General features: G+C 40.5%; 1 pseudogene; it reads left to right on the top strand.

The window, feature by feature from the left end:
• The first annotated feature begins 908 nt into the window (after positions 1-908).
• The window catches only part of LOC139409707 (26S proteasome non-ATPase regulatory subunit 1-like), a 114,169-nt pseudogene continuing 89,448 nt past the window's right edge, over positions 909-25,629 (top strand).

Genomic DNA, 25,629 nt, shown 5'->3' with positions numbered 1-25,629 from the left:
TACTGTACATCGTCCTGTTTTGTACGTATTTTAATGTTGTTTTTTTGTTTCAGTTTATACTTCAATTAACATTTAGCCACTGATAGTTAGTTTGAGAAACATTGTTCTTTCACTCAGGCTACCCATGCTTTTCATTATTTTAATTGTCACAATAAAAAGGTGTTAAAAACAATGAGAAACCAAGAAATATGTAAAAATGTTGTGCCTTAGTTCAGTCTAAAAATAATAGCAATTGCACTAATCCAACCATTTATGGGTTATGGGTTTACTCTAACTTGTATTTATGATTTTAAACTAATGGTTGTATAATTGCATATTCATCCAATATTAAATAAAAATATACTGAATTTAGTTGTTGGATTCTACTCTGTCTTTCATGATTCATTCATTGTTTTCAGGCAATTCATTCATAGTTTTGAAGCCGCTGCTTGTTAACCAATTACAATAACCAAATCCTTCAGTTAACCAACTACAATAGACTTATCAAACATATTTTATTTTGAAAGAGCAACAATGTAAGTCACACACATCAATTTTCATTTAAAAGACGTACTAATGATGATACAAAACTCGTCTAAAATAAACATTCACTGTCATTATTTCTGACTGATGATTACTAATATTTTTTTTCTCTCCAGCGCTAGGGTTGCATAAAAACGTGTGTATGACATGAAAAATAACTGATTCATGCGAGACTGGCAGAATAGAAGCCGGTTTGTGGAAACAAAATCATACTGAAATGATGCATTACATTTTTATAAGATTCGAAATATGCAGTCTTTTGACACTGATTTAAATCATAATTTTTCTTCGCCCTTTTCAAGAATCAGCCAATTTGACAACGATGAGCAGTAATTTCACCAGGCACTAACTATATATACCTAACTATGGGTCTTTCGGATGGGGGCTTTCATTATTGAGAAAAACAATTATTTTCAAGAGACAAGTGTCCCTCTTGAGAACAACGGACACTTTTACGGTCCTTTCAAGATTTAGATTTTCCATAAGTTCATTGTTGCTAACAAACGGTACCTGGGTTCTTGGAGTTGAGGGGGAGAATAAAGAACCAAACATGATAACATCTGCCGGTAAGCAGTAACGTTAGCAAATGTGAGCATGGAATACGGGAAAGATGCCGAGTCACATAGCTGGCTACCTATTTTACAAACTTTTCAAGCGAACTAACGTTACCAAACTAACTAGCTAGAAACGGACAAATGTATTCCAAAACATTATTGTTAGTTAGCGTTAGCTAAATTGTTTCCTGACTATAGTCGGCATTAGCTGTTGGACAACAATTTAGCTAACGTTACCTAGCTAGTTGGTTAACGTTAACTAATGTTAGCTGGCTGGCTATCCAAACTTGGCTACCTAAACTCAGCAAAAAAGAAACGTCCTCTCACTGTCAACTGCGTTTATTTTCAGCAAACTTAACATGTGTAAATATTTGTATGAACATACGATTCAATAACTGAGACATAAACTGAACAAGTTCCACAAACATGTGACTTAACATAAATGGAATAATGTGTCCCTCAACAAAGGGGGGGTCAAAATCAATAGTAACAGTCAGTATCTGGTGTGGCCACCAGCTGCATTAAGTACTGCAGTGCATCTCCTCCTCATGAACTGCACCAGATTTGCCAGTTCTTGCTGTAAGATGTTACCCCACTCTTCCACCAAGGCAACTGCAAGTTCTCAGACATTTCTGGGGTAATTGCCCTAGCCCTCACCCTCCGATCCAGCAGGTCCCAGACGTGCTCAGTGGGATTGAGATCCGGGCTCTTCGCTGGCCATGGCAGACCACTGACATTCCTGTCTTGCAGGAAATCACGAGCAGTATGGCTGGTGGCATTGTCATGCTGGAGGGTCATGTCAGGATGAGCCTGCAGGAGGGTACCACATGAGGGAGGAGGATGTCTTCCCTGTAATGCACAGCATTGAGATTGCCTTCAGTGACAACAAGCTCAGTCCGATGATGCTCTGACACCGCCCCAGACGGACCATCCACCTCCAAATTGATCCCGCTCCAGAGTACAGGCCTCGGTGTAACGGTCAATCCTTTGACGATAAACGTGAATCCGACCATCACCGCTGGTGAGACAAAACCGCGACTTGTCAGTGAAGAGCACTTTTTGCCAGTCCTGTCTGGTCCAGGGACGGTGTGTTTGTGCCCATAGGTGACGTTGTTGCTGGTGAGGACCTGCCTTTACAACAGGCCTACACGCCCTCAGTCCAGCCTCTCTCAGCCTATTGAGGACAGTCTGAGCACTGATGGAGTGATTGTGCGTTCCTGGTGTAACTCAGGCATTTATTGTTGCCATCCTGTACCTGTCCCGCAGGTTTGATTTTGTGTTGTGACACGTGGTCTGCCACTGCGAGGATGATCAGCTGTCCGTCCTGTCTCTCTGTAGTGCTGTCCTAGGCGCCTCCTTGCAGCATGCCTAAGGCACGTTCACGCAGATGAGCAAGGACCCTGGTCATCTTTCTTTTGGTGTTTTTCAGATTCAGTAGAAAAGCCTCTTTAGTGTCCTATGTTTTCATAACTGTGACCTTAATTGTCTACCGTCATTAAGCTGTTAGTGTCTTAACGACCGTTCCACAGGTGCATGTTCATTAATTGTTTATAGTTCATTGAACAAGCATGGGGAACAGTGTTTAAACCCTTTACAATGAAGATCTGTGAAGTTATTTGGATTTTTACTAATTATCTTTGAAAGACAGGGTCCTGAAAAAGAGACGTTTCTTTTTTTGCTGTCTTAAACCCTTTAGACACTAGGCCCTCCATGGAATGAATTTGACAGCCCTGTGTTAGAAGAGCTGTCCACATTTACTTTACCTTAGCCAACAAGATGAGTAACGAACAACAAAAGCACTAGCTTATGTCAAGTTACTATCTACCGTAGTACAAAAGTTTAGCTGGCCAACTTGACGTTTTGTGCCAGAAATAAATATTCCAAACAGATCCCTAATTCATACAACCACTGTACAAACTATTAATAACAGCAACGAGGCTGATGCAACAGATCAAAACATATAACTTAAAATGTTGACAAACTATTCCTTCTTCACATAAGCGCAGCAATGCGCACACGGCATTATGTGCAAATATGTGCAAATGTTCCAAAATCAAATTAGCAGGAAAACACCATTCTCAAAAGCCCACCGCAAATACGAGCTGTTGCATGTGACAGAGATGAAAATATCCTTTAGAAATTTAGAAAGAGGGAAGACCTAAAGATGTTACAACTAGCATATGTTGCTAATATGACTAGGATTGTGTCCATGGCTGCTGGACAATGGAAGAAAGTGATTTGAAAATCAATAGAACATGAGATAAATAGCCTACTGGTTTCAATGGCATATGAAGAAGTGTTCATTTAATAATTCACTCAATATCCCTACATTTGGAATTTGGCTAATATACTTTGAACAAGGTAAGACATGCCTCATGAAATGACGAAATAGTTTCAAAATGTTGACTGCATCCGCTCAGATTACACGGTGTGTGATTTTGCGGTTTGAAACAAGCAATGTCCTTTCTCTACTAACTAACAGTGCCTCCAGTAGGCCCATGCAGACGCGTTGGCATGGGTGGGTCTGGGGGGGCACAGGCCCACCCAATCAGATTGAGCAAAAATACTCTGTTGGCCCATCCAAATTTCTGCAGACCCACCCACCAACAAATTTCTGGCTACACCCCTGCAGCTATGTCAACAGAATCCAACCTTTAGAAGTTATTATCCTATATTATATTTGCGAAACATGACTGGCTTTAAGCCGATTTGTAAATTAAGTCTCATTAAAGTTAGGTTACATTTTCTGGTGCCTCCCTCATGTCAGCATCAGTGAAGCTGTAGCCAACATGCATACATCACCTACACTTTGACAGGCAAATGATTTATCAACATTTACATAAAGTTTTTTCATAAAAGAATAGCTAGTGTTTTTCAAATAAATATAATTGGCTATTTTGGTTAATGGGCTTGGTGCCATAGAACATGGCCTTGGTGCCCTGGCAGATTGGGTACCTCTTGAAGGCTAAATTACCTTGTCCCTAAAATCTCGAAATATATGCATGCATACAACGACCGGACATGTTTCATTAAGCACTTAATGGAAAAATGCAACAATAGCAAGCCTATCATCTTAAAGTCAAAAGGCTATAAACTATTATTGAACATGTAATGAAGCAACTAATAAAAACGTCATTTTCAAACATTTTGCCAAAAGGCATTTTGGGGAAAATACCATTCTAAACAGCGCACCTAATAGGAGAAGTTGTGACAGATGAAAATCTCAGTTAGAAACCTAGAAAAGGGGGAATCTAATAGCAACAACTATAATGGGTTGCTAGTACGACTAGGATTGTGACTTTAGCTTTTTGACGACGAAAGATTGAGGGTTGATATGAAAACCAATAGAACAGGAGAGAAATGCTGGTTAATGGCATAAAATAATTGCCTCCAGTACGAAATGTCTCATTATTTGAAGTAAAGTAAAACATTCAGGTTTCAAAGAATTATACTGCCTGAAGCTCACATTGCAAAGTGGTGGATGATGCGGTAGGTAGACTATATATAGCCTATGCACCCGAAAGGTCAATGGGAGGAGCGCTTTAATTGTGAGTTGAGATTGAGAAATAAAAATCTCCTTTGTCGTTGTCATCACCAAAGTTAACACGCGATTGCATTTAGAATTGTTATTTGTTGCGTAATGACTGTGATTATAAAAGTAGGTTCACTCCAGTAGCCTACAAGCTTTAAGAGGAGCTACTCTTGCGCAGTCTGACAGCTGGTAGGCTATTCCTCTCCTCACATTAGGCTCTGTATGCTGTGCGTGTGAAAAAAAAGATGCATGATGACTAACGAACACACACACAGCAATTTCATTACATACAATTATGCAAATGAACCTTTAGACCGATAAGCCTGAACCATCAAATGTATTTGCAGCTAACCGATTAACCATTAACATACTTACATGTTAGGTTGGAGAGGATTGGCTCATTATTCATTTGAAACATTAGCGCACTACAGGCCTTAGAGCCTGAACAACCTTTTCGACTGCTATTGAATAATTTATAAATAGTCAGACCGATTTACTAGCAAGCAATGAAGACTTTTATACAATGCAGGTTCACACATCAAACGGAATCGGAATGGCCGATTAATTAGGGCCGATTTCAAGTGTTCATAACAATCGGAAATCTGTATTTTTGGACACCGATTTGGCAGATATTTTTTTTTTTTTACACCTTTATTTAACTAGGCAAGTCAGTTAAGAACACATTCTTATTTTCAATGACAGCCTAGGAAGGGTGGGTTAACTGCCTTGTTCAGGGGCAGAACGACTGATTTTTACCTTGTCAGCTCAGGGATTCAATCTTGCAACCTTACGGTTAACTAGTCCAATGCTCTAACCACCTGATTACATTGCACTCCACGAGGAGCCTGCCTGTGATGCGAATGCAGTAAGAAGCCAAGGTAAGTTGCTAGCTAGCATTAAAATTATTTTATTAAAAAACAAATCAAACAATCGATCATAATCACTAGTTAAAACCTCTTGCGACGAGCAATCCCGGATCCGGGATCGTAATCATAGCCTCAAACGAATTAGCATAACGCAGCGGACATAAATACCCCTAGAAACTTTTCCTATTCATGAAAATCGCAAATTAAATGAATTAAATATATTCAAACACAAGCTTAGCCTTTTGTTAATAACACTGTCATCTCAGTTTTTCAAAATATGCGTTACAGCCAACGCTAGACAAGCATTTGTGTAAGTTTATCATGGCATAATGCTATGCTAGGCTCTGCTGCAGCAGGCAACATTTTCACGAAAATAAGAAAAGCAACCAAATTAAATCATTTACCTTTGAAGAACTTCGGATGCTTTCACTCAGGAGACTCCCAGTTAGATAGCAAATGTTCCTTTTTTCCAAAAATATTATTTTTGTAGGCGAAATAGCTCTCGTTTGTTCATCATGCTTGGCTGAGAAATCGACCGGAAAATGCTACCACTACAACGCTGAACTTTTTTCAAAATGAACTCCATAATATCGACAGAAACACGGCAAATGTTGTTTAGGATCCATCCTCAAGGTTTTTTAAACATATATATTCGATAATATATCCGTCGAGGCAATTGGTTTCTCATAAGAAGCGATTGGAAAAATGGCTACCTCAGTATTTTACGCAAGATTTTCTGCGGGAGACACCATGTGACCACTTGCTATATATGGTCCCTTACGGCTAATCTTCAATGGAAATGCGTAAAAAGACGTCACAATGCTGTAGACACCTTGGGGAATACGTGGAAAACGTAAGCTCATTCGTAGCTCATGCACAGCCATATAAGGAGTCATTGGCATGAGGCGGTTTAAAAAAATGCGGCACTTCCTGGTTGGATTTGTATCTGGGTTTCGCCTGTAACATCAGTTCTGTGGCACTCACAGACAATATCTTTGCAGTTTTGGAAACGTCAGTGTTTTCTTTCCAAAGCTGTCAATTATATGCATAGTCGAGCATCTTTTCGTGACAAAATATCTTGTTTAAAACGGGAACGTTTTTCATGCAAAAACTTTAATAGCGCCCCCTAATGCATAACTGGTTTTAACTACACATGGTTGATGATATTACTAGTTTATCTAGCGTGTCCTGCTTTGCATATAATTAATGCGGTGCGTATTCGCAAAAAGGACTGTCGTTGCTCCTAACCATAAACAGCAATGCCTTTCTTAAAATCAATACACAGAAGTATATATTTTAAACCTGCATATTTAGCTAAAATAAATCCAGGTTAGCAGGCAATATTAACCAGGTGAAATTGTGTCACTTCTTGCGTTCATTGCATACAGAGTCAGTGTATATGCAACAGTTTGGGCTGCCTGGCTCGTTGCGAACTAATTTGCCAGAATTTTACGTAATTATGACATAACATTTAAGGTTTTGCAATGTAACATGATTATTTAGACTTATGAATTCCACCCGTTAGATAAAATACGGAACAGTTCCGTATTTCACTGAAAGAATAAACGTCTTGTTTTCGAGATGATAGTTTCTGAATTTGACCATATTAATGACCAAAGGCTCGTATTTCTGTGTGTTATTATGTTATAATTAAGTCTATGATTTTATATTTGATAGCGCAGTCTGACTGAGCGATGGTAGGCACCAGCAGGCTCGTAAGCATTCATTCAAACAGCAATTTTGTGCGTTTGACAGCAGCTCTTCGCAATGCTTCAAGCCTTGCGCTGTTTATGACTTCACGCCTATCAACTCCCGAGATTAGGCTGGTGTAACCGATGTGAAATGGCTAGCTAGTTAGCGGGGTGTGCGCTAATAGCGTTTCAAACGTCACTTGCTCTGAGACTTGGAGTAGTTGTTCCCCTTGCTCTGCATGGGTAACGCTGCTTCGAGTGTGGCTGTTGTCGATGTGTTCCTGGTTCGAGCCCAGGTAGGAGCGAGGAGAGGGACGGAAGCTATACTGTTACACAAAGTGCCTATAAGAACATCCAATAGTCATAGGTATATGAAATACAAATGGTATAGAGAGAAACAGTCCTATATTTCCTATAATAACTACAACTAAAGACTCATGTTGGGGCGGCAGGGTAGCCTAGTGGTTAGAGCGTTGGACTAGTAACCGGAAGGTTGCGAGTTCAAACCCCCGAGCCGACAAGGTACAAATCTGTCGTTCTGCCCCTGAACAGGCAGTTAACCCACTGTTCCCAGGCCGTCATTGAAAATAAGAATTTGTTCTTAACTGACTTGCCTGGCTAAATAAAGGTAAAATAAAAAATAAATAAAATGTTAAAAGGAACCACCAGCTTTCATATGTTCTCATGTTCTGAGGAAGGATTTTTTTTTTTTTTTTTTACATTTTACATTTTTTTTATTGCACTTTCTTTTCCAACACTTTGTTTTTGCATTATTTAAACCAAATTGAACATGTTTCATAATTTATTTGAGGCTAAATTTATTTTATTGATGTATTATATTAAGTTAAAATAAGTGTTCATTCAGTATTGTTGTAATTGTCAATATTACAAATAATTAATAAAAAAATAGTCTGGTTAATCGGTATCGGCTTTTTTGGTCCTCCAATAACCGGTGTCGGCGTTGAAAAATCATAAGCGGTCGACCTCTACCAGGAACTTGCAGGTGCCTTGGTGGAAGAGTGGGGTAACATCTCACAGCAAGAACTGGCATTTCTGGTGCAGTCCATGAGGAGGAGCAGGTGGTGGTGGCCACACCAGACACTGACTGTTACTTTTAAATTTTGACCCCCCCTTTGTTCAGGGACACATTATTCCATTTCTGTTAGTCACATGTCTGTGGAACTTGTTCAGTTTGTCTGAGTTGTTGAATCTTATGTTCATACAAATATTTACATTTGTTAAGTTTGCTGAAATCAACACAGTTGACAGTGCGAGGACATTTATTTTTTTGCTGAGTTAGGTAGCCGGGGGAGTTCTTTACTAATTAGTTGACTTATTTCATCAGTCAAGTAAAAGGGATAAGCGAAAACCCGTAGACACTATGCCCGCCATGGAATGAGTTTGACAGATCTTAAATGTGCGCTTCGGAATTCGATAAGAAGTACATGCCCAGTTGCATCCTTACCTGTCTGTCTTCAATTGTACTTCGGCGCTGTGATGCTTGAGAAGGATCCGATCACGTGACTGGCATTGGCTTATAGGAAATTAGATATCTGAGCGAGCCATGTGAGTGAGAGATGGCTTCGGAGCACTGCAATTGGCAGCTAGGAGAAAGGATGTACAGTGCCTTGCGAAAGTATTCGGCTCCCTTGAACTTTGCGACCTTTTGCCACATTTCAGGCTTCAAACATAAAGATATAAAACTGTATTTTTTGTGAAGAATCAACAACAAGTGGGACACAATCATGAAGTGGAATGACATTTATTGGATATTTCAAACTTTTTTAACAAATCAAAAACTGAAAAATTGGGCGTGCAAAATTACTCAGCCCCCTTAAGTTAATACTTTGTAGCGCCACCTTTTGCTGCGATTACAGCTGTAAGTCGCTTGGGGTATGTCTCTATCAGTTTTGCACATCGAGAGACTGACATTTTTTCCCATTCCTCCTTGCAAAACAGCTCGAGCTCAGTAAGGTTGGATGGAGAGCATTTGTGAACAGCAGTTTTCAGTTATTTCCACAGATTCTCGATTGGATTCAGGTCTGGACTTTGACTTGGCCATTCTAACACCTGGATATGTTTATTTTTGAACCATTCCATTGTAGATTTTGCTTTATGTTTTGGATCATTGCCTTGTTGGAAGACAAATCTCCGTCCCAGTCTCAGGTCTTTTGCAGACTCCATCAGGTTTTCTTCCAGAATGGTCCTGTATTTGGCTCCATCCATCTTCCCATCAATTTTAACCATCTTCCCTGTCCCTGCTGAAGAAAAGCAGGCCCAAACCATGATGCTGCCACCACCATGTTTGACAGTGGGGATGGTGTGTTCAGGGTGATTAGCTGTGTTGCTTTTACGCCAAACATAACGTTTTGCATTGTTGCCAAAAAGTTCAATTTTGGTTTCATCTGACCAGAGCACCTTCTTCCACATGTTTGGTGTGTCTCCCAGGTGGTTTGTGGCAAACTTTAAACGACACTTTTTATGGATATCTTTAAGAAATGGCTTTCTTCTTGCCACTCTTCCATAAAGGCCAGATTTGTGCAATATACGACTGATTGTTGTCCTATGGACAGAGTCTCCCACCTCAGCTGTAGATCTCTGCAGTTCATCCAGAGTGATCATGGGCCTCTTGGCTGCATCTCTGATCAGTCTTCTCCTTGTATGAGCTGAAAGTTTAGAGGGACGCCCAATTTTTCAGCTTTTGATTTGTTAAAAAGTTTGAAATATCCAATAAATGTCGTTCCACTTCATGATTGTGTCCCACTTGCTGTTGATTCTTCACAAAAAAATACAGTTTTATATCTTTATGTTTGAAGCCTGAAATGTGGCAAAAGGTCGCAAAGTTCAAGGGGGCCGAATACTTTCGCAAGGCACTGTATAATGATTATGTTCAGCCCAAGGGCATAATGTCCAATTTGGCCGCAAGGCATGGAAATTCAAAGCCCTAAATTGCAGCCCTCCTATCCTCGTGAAGTAGAATAGTAGCCTAGGCTATACAGTGTCGCCCGGCACTACACTTTTATAAATGCCCATGTGGTAACCTACCGTTTGTATAACAGGCAATTTACCGTTAATCACGGTCATTTGGTTACATTAATTTCTGTTAATGCATGTATTAAGTACAGTCATTTACTGTTCTCATTCTCGGGGTGGAAATGTTATTTGCAGAGTTCACAACCTGCTATACTTATGAGAAATACGTTTTGGTTTGTTTCATATCATTTATGTGCTCCTTGTGGGTATATCTGTCCTGTTGATGGAGTGCACGCACCTGAAATGCTGTACACACCACTTGCGTGCGCTGCAAAATAAATGTACACATGTTATTCAATTATTGCACCCACACTGCTTGCGTGCGACAGCGAGCGCCTGCGTGGCCAGGCACTGAAATAGAAGTTGGTTCTATTTGTGACGTTTAAGTCCTGCCTCAAATCTCCTCATTGTTTTTTTAGAAGGATATATGCACGTGCCATCTCCTCCATTGGTTTTTAGGAGCATATAGACACGTTGGTGATTTGAAAGATGAACTGACGTCCATACTCCAGTCGGTTGTACTAATGCACCGTAAAGTTGGTTGGCAACCACCATATAAAGTCCAAAGAAGAAAAAGAAGCCTGTAGGAAGGTTCGGTGTACTGTTTTATCTGTGGGTTAATTGTTGGAGTAGAGGACCTTGTGCATTTCAGGTAAAATAACAACCCAATGTTTATATTCCAGGACAAATTATCTAATTAATATAATTAGTTGAGTTTGTTTTGATATTTCAACCTGTGTGTCCTGATCACTTCTGGTGTGGGTGAACAAAAAAAAGTGCGCGCAATGGCGGACGCATGTGCGTGTCCAGTTTGGTCAGCATGTGAGCATTGAAGAACCTGGCCTTGCAAATGTCAAATGTAGGGATGTGCCCAGTTGGGCTTCTGTCCTTTTTTTCCTTCTTCACCTCACACAGTAAGCCAACAAAGTCAGTTTCTTTTTACTTCCATTTAAATTATAATAGTTCTTCACAATGTTTTAAAAATGTTTCCAACAACCTCCCCCTCGATAATCAGCATTGCTGATCAATAGGCTATGGACATGTTACGTGTATTTGTTTCAATTTTAGTGATGGTCAATTTCATCTTCATATTATAGCATAGCTGTCCCTTTCATGCTTTCCTTGTCAATTCATTATCTTCTAGGCTACATTCGGAAACTCTAAGGTATGCCTAGGTTTTTTAATACGTTTTAAAGAAAAAAATATTTGCTATTGTATCCGACATAGGCTGGTGGCTTTTGATCCTCTCCAACCTGGCATTTCTTAATTTGTTCATTAATATTTATAAGTAATAACTTGAATAATAATAGTAATGAAATGCCATAATGGTAACAAAGTGTAATGGCTTGTTTCAAATAGGTTTTATTAAGAAGCATATCCATGTAAACAAGTGTACAAACAGAATTTTGACCTCCCCTTTTTTGACCTCCCTTATTCTGTTGCCGCAGAGGGAGGAAATGGCTCAGGGATTTCCCCATAATGCCAATGGTGACTTTAAAACAGAGTTTATAGGTTGTGATGGGAGATAACTGATGATGGATCAACAACATTGTAGTTACTCCACAATAGTAACCTAAATGAGAGTGGGAGGAAAAAAGGAAGCCTGTAGAGAATATTCCAAAACATGCATCCTGTTTGCAATAAGGCACTAAAGAATAACTGAAAAAATGTGTCAAAGAAATTACCTTTATGTCCTGAATCCAAAGCCTTATGTTTGGGGCAAATCCAACACAACTCTTCACTGAGTACCACTCTTCATATTTTCAAGCATGGTGGTGGCTTCATTATGTTATCGGTATGCTTGTCATCAAGGACTAGCTTGTCCCGTCATACACAGGAAGACTTAAGGCTGTAATTGCTGCCAAAGGTGCTTTAACAAAGTACTGAGTAAAGGGTCTGAATACTTATGTAAATGTAATATTTATTTGTTAAATCTGAACCTGTTTTTGCTTTGTTATTATGGGGTATTGTGTGTAGATTATTTTTTTCATTTGGTTGGTTTAACATTTTCGAACAAACAAAATTCCTAAACAAAACCACGTGACCATGCAAGTCATTTGTTTATTGGACAAAAATGCTCACGTTAAATCCATTGATGACTATCATCACTTGTGTCCCAATCTTCATATTACTTTCGCTTTGGAAACTGCACAATAGTCGCTCTAACTGCGATGTGAATAGGCTATATTCAGTAGCCTATATCCCCGGGATATAGCTCTGTCTTCCCTAATCTGCATCAGATGCTCTCATAAATGCACCGCAACTCATAATGTTTCAGAGACGGGGCCTAAAACGAACACCCCCCACCACCAAATGCGGTTAGATTTTGGCATTGGCAGGTAAGAATGTTTAATATACCAGCCACGTTGACGGGTGGTCACACTCAGGGCTCTACAGTAAGCATTTCATAAAAATGGTCAAAAGTCAAGTATGAGCACGTGAGTTGTGTAGTTAAATAAATGCTACAGTAACTGTTTTCAAAGTATGTCTGTTAGGGGTGTGCGCGCAACTCAATGTTCCTAATGTTTGGTATATGCAATGAAATTATACAGAATTGCAAGGAATTATACGTTTATAGACTATTTTAATGTATTGTTTTCTCTTTATTCAACCCACCCTCCCTTCATCTACACAATATTTCATGACCCTAAGCCCGCCCATCCCGTGGATTGGGACAAAGGGGACATCGGCTGTGCTGGTACGCACTTGATCAATGAGACACATTTGACATAAGTTCCGAAAGTAACAATTCTCCTACCTAGCAGTTTTTCATGTTCTATTATTAAAAAAGTACCGAAGTTTCGGGATACGGTGCAGCACTAAGTTAGTACTTCGGTAAAATTGACTGAATGCTTCCAGAAACGTTTATTTTGATGATGTACCAGTAGTCACCAAAACTGGTTTGCCCTTCCTACATGTAGTATTTTAGTATTAAGCTAACCCACTGAATGATTCATAACATAAATAATCATATGTGTCTTGGTGAAATGTATTTTTATAACATAAGTGAAATGTCATCACCTAAGCCTGTTTTCACCACGCTGGGCAGAGTGGGTGGACACCCTACTAGTTGTCAACAGTTGTGCCCTGCTCATCTAGCTAGTAGGCAAACTAGATAATGTAAAACAACATGCTGTATAATTTGTTTTCAAAGCCTGGTTAACGTTGCTACCATTTGACCTGTTTGGGCTTCACATGTAGCTGATTTAACTAGCTAGGAAACTATGACAAACGTTAACTAGCTAGGTACACATATGTATCAGGTTTTATCCATGATGTTGAAACTGACTAGCTACATATTCTTTGATTTCAGCTGGAATCATTTCACTCCTGGATGAGGAGGAGCCCCAGCTAAAGGTATCATAAACACAGCTTGTTATCCAGTGAGAATACACCAGGGGTCACCAATCCTGGACCTAGAGTACCTAAAATCCTATTAGACCATGATCTTTACATTTTATTCTAACGTTGGGATTGTTTTGCTTGTAGGAGTTTGCTCTGCACAAGCTGAACTCCATTGTCAATGACTTCTGGGCTGAGATATCAGGATCTGTTGATAAAATGTACGTATTTATTTTTTTTGATAAGGAAATGATGCACAAAGTTGTCAGTTTTATTGGAAGAGACGCATGACAAGGTAAAGTTCTTCATGATAAATGGGTTTATTTCTAAATGATGTTCTCTCCTCACAGCGAAGTCCTGTATGAAGATGAGACGTTTCGGAGCAGGGCGTTTGCTGCCTTGGTGGCTTCTAAAGATGTTCCTGCGGTGCCTGGGCGACCACAAGTACAAGCAGGCCATCGGCATTGCTCTGGAGACGCGGCGCCTGGACATCTTTGAGAAGACCATCCTCGAATCGGTCAGTGGTTCCCCTGGTCGTCTTCTGAAACAATTCTGTTTTGGTTACACAAATTAAGTTTAATTAGACTACTTAATGTAATAAAAAATGATTAGCTTCATGAAAATCCACAGATCATTATCTTTTTGGTTTTGCCTACATTTGAATGGAATGTTGTGGTGTAAATTTATTTCTTCCAGTAACAACTTGCAATCCTAACCCTCTTCCTTTTTTTCGTCTTCAACAGAATGACGTTAGTGGCCTACTGGCCTACAGCTTGAAGGTCTGCATGTCACTGATGCAAATTAAGAAGTTTCGCAATAAGGTACTCCGAGTGCTAGTCAAGCTCTACATGAATCTGGAGAAGCCTGACTTCATCAACGTTTGCCAGGTAACAGGAAGAAAGGACACTTCGATTTGGGCTCAGATTTTTTTGTGTATCCATTCAGCTTCCCACAGTTTGGTGGTAGGATGGTGGTTCTCTGATTTCACCATCTGAAACTAACATCTTGACCCAGTGGAATTAGTCATTCAATGACAAATTACTTTGAAAATTAACATTATCACATGCACACCTTATTGTTAGGGGGGTTTGTGAGAAACTGCACGAGGAAACGAGAAGACAAACACTACAAAGAGAAGACAAACACATAAACCACTTTTATTTGTAGCAATGTTTTGGTCTGAGGTGGGTCTTTATCAGGACAAACAGGTTGCATGTGCCCATACTCACATGTATTGCCAGCAGACTCAGTCGCTTTGAGGCTGACTAGAGATTACCGGTCTTCATTCCCCCACCTAAATCTCTTTTTGTTTTGGTTACTGCAATTCAGGTTTTAGCTGCAAATGTGTTCAATGTCAAATAAATACACTTTACTAATACAAGGAAGTAACCACTTGACCACCATGCATCACACTCAAACTTTGTCTCGCTCCTCCACAGTGCCTGATCTTCCTGGATGACCCACAGGCGGTGAGTGACATCCTGGAGAAGCTGGTGAAGGAAGACAACCTGTTGATGGCCTACCAGATCTGCTTCGACCTGTATGAAAGCGCCAGCCAGCAGTTCCTCTCCTCGGTCATCCAGAACCTGCGCACTGTGGGCACGCCCATCCCTGCCGTGCCCGGCTCTACCAACACGGGCACCGTGCCCACCCTGGACAAAGACAGGTAGGCGAGGTGGAGGGTACAGCCTCAAGGTCTGAAGGGTAGGTAAAGGAAAGAAAAAAAGGTTACGGAAAGATTGAGGGAGCAGGGAAAATGGGTAGAAAATGTAGTAAGATGTGTTAAAATTGAACGTTGGTGTTGGCAGAATATCTTGACATTTCACAGATAATTTACTGTGAAACTAAGTTGATTTTGCCAAGTTTATTCAATCAGGATTGTATTTTATCTTTGAAGTTGCATGGAAGTTATCATATTTTCTCCTTGGTCTCAGTGATGCTATGGAGACGGACGATAAGGCCGGCAGCTCCCCTGCAGGAAAAGCAGCAGACGTGAGTACGAAAGACCCAATGTTACCCCCACCTCTACCAGATGGTTGTCTTTTGCAATTTTAAATGGTTGTTGTCACCCAAAATAATTGGTCAGCCCTGCCTCTGTTTGCATAGAACGATGAGCCAAAGGACCAGAATGCAAAGATGACAAAAATTCTCAGCGGCGAAATGGCCATCGAATTGCATCTACAGTTCCTCATCCGGAACAACAACACAGACCTAATGATTCTCAAGAACACAAAGGTAAAGGATGCCAGTATGAGTATTAGACATACAGTACCAGTCTCAAGTTTGGACATCTACTCACTCAAGGGTTTTTCTTTACTTTTTACTATTTTCTACATTGTAGAATACTGGGGTAGACATCAAAACTATGAAATAACACATGGAATTACGTAGTAGCCAAAAAAGTGTTGAACAAATAAAAATATATTTTAGATGCTTCAAAGTCCAACTCAACCCAAACCATCTCAATTGGGTTGAGGATGGCTGATTGTGGAGGCCAGGTCATCTGATGCAGCCCTCCACCACTCTACTTCTTGGTCAAATAGCCCTTACACAGAATGGAGTTGTGTTGGGTCATTGTCCTGTTAAAAAACAAATGATAGTCCCACTAAGCGCAAACCAGATGGGATGGCGTATCACTGCAGAATGCTGTGGTAGCCATGCTGGTTAAGTGTGCCTTGAATTCTAAATAAATCCGCAACAGTGTCACCAGCAAAGCACCATCACACCACCACCTACATGCTTCACGGTGGGAACCACACTTGCAGAGATCATCAGTTCACCTACTCTGTGTCCGACAAAGACACGCCGGTTGAAACCAAAAATCTCCAATTTGGATTCATCAGACCAAGGGACAGAGTTCCACCGGTTTAATGTCCATTGCTCGTGTTTCTTGGCCCAAGCAAGTCTCATTTTCTTATTGGTGTCCTTTAGTGGTTTCTTTGCAGCAATTCGACCATGAAGGCCTGATTTACATAGTCTCCTCTGAACAGTTGATGTTTAGATGTGTCTGTTACTTGAACTTAGTGAAGCATTTATTTGGGCTGCAATTTCTGATGCTGGTAGCTCTAATGAACTTATCCTCTGCAGCAGAGGTAACTCTGGGTCTTCCTTTCCTGTGGCAGTCCTCATGAGAGCCAGTTTCATCATAGTGCTTGATGTTTTTTGCAGCTGCACTTGAATAAACTCAGTTGTTCAACTTTTCTTCATTGACTGACCTTCATGTCTTAAGTATTGATGGACTATCGTTTCTCTTTGCTTATTTGAGCTGTTCTTGCCATAATATGGACTTGGCCGTTTACCAAATAGGGCTTTCTTCTGTATGCACAACTGATTGGCTCAAACACAATAAGAAGGGAAAGAAATTCCACAAATGTACTTTTAAGAAGGCACACCTGTTAATTGAAATGTATTCCAGGTGACTACCTCATGAAGCTGGTTGAGAGAATGCCAAGAGTGTGCAACACTGTGAAGGCAATGGGTGGCTACTTTTTAGAATCTCAAATATAAAATATATTTTGATTTGTTCAACACTTTTTTTTTTTGTTGCTTACTACATGATTCCATATGTATTATTTCATAGTTTTGATGTCTTCACTATTATTATAATACAATGTAGACAATAGTGAAAATCAAGAAACTCTTGAATGAGTAGGTGTTCACACTTTTGACTGGTACTGTATATATTGGATATATACAGGATTTTTTTTAACCTCTACCTATTCCAGGATGCAGTTCGAAATTCAGTGTGCCACACAGCCACGGTCATAGCCAACTCCTTCATGCATACGGGAACCACAAGTGACCAGTTCCTCAGGTATAGCCACTATGCTTTAACATCAACAGCTATAACATTAACAAATGGAGACTATCATCTTCTGTTTTGCCAGTCCAGTTTTACATTTCTCTTTTATTGTGAGGGTGGTAGTGGGGTACATTTACCTAGTGGTGTGAGGACATAAAGGAACAACGCTGTGTTTAAATGTGTGACGTGATTTTATTCATTATTTTAACAGAGAGAACTTGGAGTGGCTTGCAAGAGCCACCAACTGGGCCAAGTTCACAGCCACTGCCAGTCTTGGCGTCATTCACAAGGTAAACTTTTGCTGAAACAATTTTAACCTAAATGGATATCTGAGACCTCTTTTGGTTTTCTGATTTTTATATAAAGAACCACATTTCACCCACATCTCTGTTTCAGGGCCACGAGAAAGAGGCGCTGCAGTTGATGGCCACATATCTGCCCAAAGACACCTCCCCTGGATCGGCCTACCAGGAGGGAGGTGGCCTGTACGCCCTCGGGCTGATCCACGCCAACCACGGGGGGGACATTATCGACTACCTGCTCAGCCAGCTCAAGAACGCCAGCAACGACGTGAGTGGCAACATGCAGATGCGTGACATTTATTGTGCCCAATTCCAAATCAACCCATAGCCTCCCTACCCCTTTGGTCACTTAGATTTGATCTTGTGTGTAAGCAGTATAGAAATAATTATCCGAAGCCCATCAGAGGGATATCATATCACATTTGAGTTGAATACAAAGTTGTCTTCGTGTCTGTGGTTTGCTTTGTTTACTTCCACAGATTGTCCGTCACGGCGGAGGTCTAGGCCTGGGATTGGCTGCCTTGGGTACGGCCAGGCAGGATGTTTACGACCTGCTCAAGTCTAACCTGTACCAGGATGATGCAGTAACAGGTACATGAACCTGAACAGACAATAGGGAATTCAGTGCTATTCAAGTTTAAATGTAGCCAACTAGCATCTCTATGTAGCCTTTATAGAGTGTAACATGGGATGTCAAATCCCCATCGGTAGTGAATTCAGAAAAACATTTTGATAAGAGTTCAGTGATACTAGAAAAAACAACATAGGAGCACCGTGTTGTCCTATTGTATATCCTATAGGAGCACTGTGTTCTATATGTAGAGGGCAGAGATCATTGCGGCGTGGTCTGCATTTTTCATACAGACAAATATGGAAACAGTCATCTTTCTGTTTTGTATGCGTTCTCCAATATATTGTATTAAAAGCACATTTTTGTTGCACTATTCTCACACACACAAACACTCATCATTCGCTGCTTCAAGTTCAGTAGCCTATACCTCTCCTCTCCTAGTTGGGCATGCAAGATCGTGTGTGACAATAGGCTAAATGTGTGATCTCAATTAAATGCATGGGCAGAGAAGCATGGTACAGTTTCTTTCCAAGGAAATTCACTTTAATACGATTAGGCTACAGTTTACTACAGTATCTTGAAATAAATATTGATAATGGAAAGAAGTGGAGGGCGCTCAACCAACGTGAATTGAGGTGCTATTGATAACCCATTTATTTGACTCTGGCTGCAAATTGTCCTGCTCCTATAAGGTAGGATATAGGCCAGGGGTATTCAACTCTTACCCTACGAGGTCCGCAGCCTGCTGGTTTTCTCTTCCACCTGATAATTCATTGGTTTCCCAGGTATAAGTCAGTCCCTGATTAGAGGGGAACAATTAAAAAAACGCAGTGTGACTGGCTTCGACGTCCAGAGTTTAGTTTGATGGCTATAGTCTGGCTATGCAAAACGTTAGACAAAGTTTCTTCATTTTTGCTGCCTTAAGTTTCAGTAGCCTTCCTCTACTAGTTGGGCATGCGAGATCAGGTGCATATGTGATCTCTATTAAATAAATGATCCAACCCCCCCCAAAAAACAAAACTCCTTATCAATTTGGTGAAAGCCTATGTTCTATCAGTGGGTAAAATAAGTGTTCACCATGATTTAATTTATAAGTGGTCCATCTGTAAAATCAGGAAATCGTGTAGGAATTTAGCTTAGATGTGCTCAGTCTGACCGGTGTACTAAATTATTCAACTCAGTTTCTCCTTCAAGTACCATCTCACAATGCGCCCTGTGTCTGTTGTTGCCATAGCAATGCACCCTGCACTCGCTCTGGGCAGAGAGGAACTGCAAGCTGAACTCTGTGAGATGAACTCTTAAATTGATAGTACAGTTTGTTTAGGCAATTTTACAACTAGCTCCTTCACATGATGATATTGACTTTGGTATTATTGTGTACAGCCATTTTAATCCTCGGGTAGCCTTTTATTTTGTTTAAATATATTTCTGGGATGGAAAACACTTAAGTGTAAACTTAAACGACTAAAACCCAGATATAAAGTATGTAGAAAAGATAATGGACCTATTTAAAAAAAAAAAAAAATATATATATATATATATATATATATATATATCTATATATATCTTTGTGAACTAACAATCACCAAAAGCTAGACTGCGAATTGGCAATTCCAAAAACAATGAATTTAGCAGTATTTTATGTTTGAGCAAAATAACACATTCATGGATAAATTCATAGAATTGCCAATTAGCTTTAAAACTGCTAAATGTTCTCTCAGCTGCATGGAAAAATGTGTAGAATTGCAGGAAACTTGCTTTAAAACTGAAGGAGTTGCAGGAAATTGGCTTAAAAATAGGAACTATCCACCCAAAACCACTCATTCCTTTAATTGACAGTGTTAAATAACACTGAGAACAATATATATATATATATATATTTTTTTTTCTTCTTTAATTTTAGCGTTTATAATAAGGTTGGTTCATGGAAAATTGTTATGGAAATCTGTTTCAGCTCAAGTCGACTCATCTGTAATGCTTTCTCTATGGGCTGGCAACCTAGCAAACGTAGCTACACAGAATAATACCAAAGACAATATCAGCATGCAATGTAGCAAGTTAACTTTAAAATTGCCTAAACAAACTGAAATATCAATTTAAGAGTCTACAATCTCACCATGTTCAACCTGCAGATCGATGTGCCTCAGAGAGGAAGGAGTCTAACGTTCGCAATGGCAGATATACTTTTGAGAAGTTGGGGAAATGTTGCCCATGCTCTGTCAATGGGTTGCGCAGTGCATTCTGGGCAATTCTGGGAAAAGGAGCGCTCTCCTTCAAGGGGTGAAGGGGAGTTTATTGGGCGCTAGCTCAAAAACCCAACATAAGCACGAATTTCGTCAACAAGAAGTACAACATTACAAATCTTTTCAAAGATGTGAGATAGTAAGTTGATTATCTGTAGTATCGTATAGCTTTATAATCGTGACATTACGTACTTTTGAGGAAAATAGGCACGTTTATCGACATATACACTGACTTTGAGAAGGGGATTGTGTGACAATTAGCTTAACGACTACGTGACTCAGCATGACAACTTGAACGCGATTGGTTGATAATCTGCTGCGTGGGGCGTTATACATTTCTTTATTCATTGTATTCCTATCTGCTTTCTATAATATATCTGGCAACAGCACCATGCAAAGCACCCTGGACTAAAAAGGCAGACACAAATAGGAAAAATTAAGTTCAATTACACATTTCTCAAGGTAGGAATATCGCAAAAATATGATGGCTCATTCGAGAGAAGAAATCCTTCTGAGTAAAGACATCGGCCAGTATTGAAATTTGACATGTATGATACATGTTTTTGCGATCTAAAAGTTGTATTCCTGTTATCTTCCAGTGTAGTCAATGACTTCATCATGGTGCTACGTCATACCGGATGGATTTCTGGCTGCTTAAACGCTGTTAACTCAAATACAGATGAAAACATGAAATGACCCAGGGAATTGATAGAACATCACTCAGAGATGCACAAAAACAATATAACATTCAAAATGGGTGAACCTTTCCTTTAAGGTAGGCTAGATTATGGAAAACGTAGCTGAAGTAAAAGCGCAAGTGTCCGTTCTCTTTCCAACTCTGGCTCTTTCAAGCTGTCAAGCCTATTGGCTGATATAGCCCAGTAATACCGATAGCTTAATATAATTGGCCACAGTCCCGCACAGACCTCTACCATCATGCGGTGCTCATGTCTGCGTCTGCCCTCTGTTCCCAGGTGAAGCTGTGGGGCTGGCCCTGGGGCTGGTCATGCTGGGCTCGAAGTCGGCACAGGCCATTGAGGACATGGTGGGCTACGCCCAGGAGACGCAGCACGAGAAGATCCTGCGCGGCCTGGCCGTTGGAATCGCCATGGTCATGTACGGACGCATGGAGGAGGCAGACACGCTCATCGAGAGCCTCTGCAGAGACAAGGTAACAGTCACACGCACACACTCTTCTTCCATTATGCCTGGTGATGATGGGTATATGCATTCTCAGCACTTTGCATTGTAATTTATTCACATTTATTCCTTGACAGTTAACCCTTTTGCCTATTGTTGCCAAATGTGGTTGCTTTTGCTTTTTTCCTGCCCGTATTCATCTGTATCAATTTACTGTGACCATGAATACCTCTCTTGAACTGTACAGCTCTGGAAAAAATTAAGAGACTGCTGGATATTTTTCTTAAATCAGCATCTCTAAATGTATGGCTTCCATTCCAGTGTCTGTTGAATTCCAACACAGGCACACCTCATTCTACTGAATGAGGTACTAATTAGGTGATCATCTGAACCTTATTTAACTAGGAAAAGTATAAAAAACACTGCTGTGGTCATCACTCTCCTCTTGCAATAGGACCAGCTGGATGGCAAAAGCAGTGCTAGTAGTACCTCAAGTAATTGGAATTAAAAATAACAATTGACCATGCCAAAAGAGTTGAAAAGGAATGTTTTGAGTGAGCGAAATAAGGGTTCAATTCTGGCTTTACTGGCAGAGGGATACAGTGAGTGTCAGGTTGCTTCCATCCTTACAATTTCAAAGACGGCGGTTCATAAGGACAAGGTCAAGCAGCAGACATTGGGGACAACAAAGCTACAGACTGGCAGAGGGCGAAAATAACTCCACTGACGGGGATGACCGACAACTCATTTGAATGTCACTCAACAACCGTAGGATGATATCAAGTGACCTACAAAAAGAATGTCAAAAGGCAGCTGGGGTGAAGTGCATGGCGAGGACGGTTCGAAACAGGCTCTTAGGGGCGGGGCTGAAGTCGTGCAAAGCTAGAAAAAAGACCAATGAGAAGAAAAGAGCCAGGCTGAGGTTTGCAAAAGACCATAAGGATTGGACTGTAGTAAGGATTAAGGTCATCTTCTCGGGTCTTCTCGAGTCCAATTTTCAGCTTTGCCAAACACCTGGTTGTCTAATGGTTAGACAGAGACCTGGAGAGGCCTACAAGCCACATTGTCTCGCACCCACTGTGCAATTTTGGAGGATCTGTGATGTTCAGGGGGTGCTTCAGCATGGCTGGAATCGGGCAGATTTGTCTTTGTGAAGGACGCATGAATCAAGCCATGTACAAGGTTGTCCTGAAAGAGAACATGCTTCCTTCTGCTCTGACAATGTTCCCCAACTCTGAGGATTGTTTTTTCCAGCAGGACAATGCCACACAGCCAAGGTGTGGATGGAGAACCACCAGATCAGGACCCTGTCATGACCAACCCTGTCAGGGCCTGAACTCCATTGAAAACCTCTGGAATGTGATCAAGAGGAAGATGGATGGTCACAAGCCATCGAACAAAGCCGAGCTGCTTGAATTTTTGCGCCAGGAGTTGCATAAAGTCACCCAACATCAATGTGAAAGACTGGCGGAGAGCATGCCAAGAAAATCCAGGTTATTCCACCAAATATTGATTTCTGAACTCTTCCTAAGTTAAAACATTATTGTGTTTTAAAAATGAATATGAACTTATTTTCTTTGCATTATTCGAGATCTGACAACACTGCATCTTTTTTTGTTGTTTTGACCATTTTCTGAAAATAAATGCTCTAAATGACTATTTTTATTTGGATTTGGGAGAAATGTTGTCAGTAATTTATAGAATCAAACCAAAATGTTCATTTTACCCAAACACATACCTATAAATAGTAAAACTAGAGAAACTGATCATTTTGCAGTGGTCTCTTCATTTTTTTCCCAATGCTGATGATGCCCTTTTAGTGTAAAAGCTGTTCAATTGAAATAACAGCCTGTTTTGGTGGGTGTCGGCCTGCCCGGTGACGACATCAGACGGTAAATTAGTTAATAGACCAATAAGAGAGTTCCATACCTCTGCCAATAACAGCTAAATTTCAGTTTTCCCCTCCCCATTTAGACCACTCCCTGACAGTTCTACCAAATGCTTGCTTGAGAAATGACTCTTTGCTAAGAAGTTTTTTTTCTTTCTTCTTTTTGGCTATTTTGATTGAAAACGATCACCGTAAGGTTCTTAATTGTTACCCAGAAATGATTTGATATTGAGATGAAAATGTCTGCAATGGACCTTTTAAAAAAAAAAAAAATGTGCTAGATGTCAAATAAGATGTAGATGTTGTTGACCACACATTGTTGCCATGGCTAGACTTACTGCTGCAGACTCGTCTCTTAACTAAGGCTTTGTGTTCTGTCACTGTGTCTGCTCTAGGACCCGATCCTGCGACGCTCCGGAATGTACACAGTGGGCATGGCCTACTGCGGCTCCGGAAACAACAAGGCCATCAGACGTCTGCTGCATGTGGCTGTAAGTATCCTCCTTCCCCTTTCTCACGCAAGACACCGACAACCAGGTAACAGAGCACGCCATGGATAGCCAAGCTATTAAGTATTGTAATTGTGAGGATGGTTATGACAGTGTGTTGGTATACTATATACAAAAGTATGTGGACACCCCTTCAAATTATTGGATTCCAAACTGCCTCTGGAAGCAACTGAGAAAGCCCTTTCCTGTTTCAGCATTACAATGCCCCTGTGCACAAAGCGAGGTCCATACAGAAATGGTTTGGTGTGAAAGAACTTGACTGGCCTGCACAGAGTCCTGACCTAATCCCCATCTAACACCTTTGGGATGAATTGGAACGCCGATTGCGAGACAGGCCTAATCGCCCAACATCGGTGCCCAACTTCACAAATGCTCTTGTGGCTGAATAGAAGCAAGTCCCCGCAGCAATGTTCCAACATCTAGTGGAAAGCCTTCCCAGAAGAGTGGAGGCTGTTATCACAGCAAAGGGGAGACCAACTCCATATTAATGGCCATGATTTTGTAATGAGATGTTTGACGAGCAGATGTCCACATACATTTGGTCATCTAGTGTATATTTTTCACGATAATTAAATCCTTTGGTAGTACAGAAAGCCCAAATAGATTAATTAATGTTATTGTTACTGGGTCAGATGGTTGTTCCTACAGATGGCAGCCTGCATAAGTGAAAGTTGTGATTAAGCTTTGATATGAGCTGTTTATGAACAAAAGTATGGACTTCTCCCAAATCTTTGATATTTTGGCTGATTGGGAGTTTTTCATTTTTGCTTTTGTGCAGCAAAATTATTAGTAGTGGATGTTAAATTATCATCTTGCCCCAACGCATTCTTCCTGCTGTTAATTCATCATTCTCTACCTTTTCAGGTGAGCGACGTGAACGATGATGTCAGAAGGGCAGCGGTGGAATCCATTGGATTCATCATGTTCAGGTAAGGCCTTGGCCCTATACAAACCTGTATACCTCTATGTAATCCCCTTTTTGCCCAGCTGAGGTCCCCCTACTTTCAGCCTCTTAGTCCACTGTGAGTCTCAGCCAAGCGAACTCTGATTAATCAGCCCCTACTTGTATACACATAGATGGCATTCTTCCCATATCCCGGGAATACTTTCCAAATGCGTTTGGAGTATGTCCTCGAATGGGTATTGTTGGCCGTTTATGTAGCCTCCTTCCCCTCATCCCGACCGTTAAAACATCCAAAGCAAACAGTGAGATAGATATCTTCCGCCCAGACCTCAGATTAATAGATGGGGCTTTTCCACTTGTGAATGCCACTGGGGCTGTTACCCACCTTCTGCCCAGAGGTTAATCCATGTTCTCCCGTCAAGTATTAGGTTTTCACATGTCTTCACCACAGCCTGTGGAATTGTCATCTTGCTTGGCTAGAGAGTTAATGTTGTCTGAACACTTGTTTTGGGTTTTAAGTAACCAAGGGCATGCAGTATAGTTAAATTTAAGCCCAGTTGGAGCTCTGGGTTGATCTGTTTTCTTATAAACTGAATTGTTTATGTAAGTGATGGGTGTTAAATGTTTTGAAAGTGTGATTAAGTTTCTGAAATGTGAGAACTTGTTTGATGTTCAAGTTAAATCTATTGAGCATGAAAACCCTTTGAACCACCCTTGTGTTGGTCCGTGC

Source organism: Oncorhynchus clarkii, chromosome 5 (genome assembly GCF_045791955.1).
Source record: "Oncorhynchus clarkii lewisi isolate Uvic-CL-2024 chromosome 5, UVic_Ocla_1.0, whole genome shotgun sequence".
Classification (NCBI taxonomy): Eukaryota; Metazoa; Chordata; class Actinopteri; order Salmoniformes; family Salmonidae; genus Oncorhynchus; species Oncorhynchus clarkii.
The sequence above is the reverse complement of the archived record's forward strand: the minus strand, read 5'-3'. Positions and strand labels throughout refer to the sequence as shown.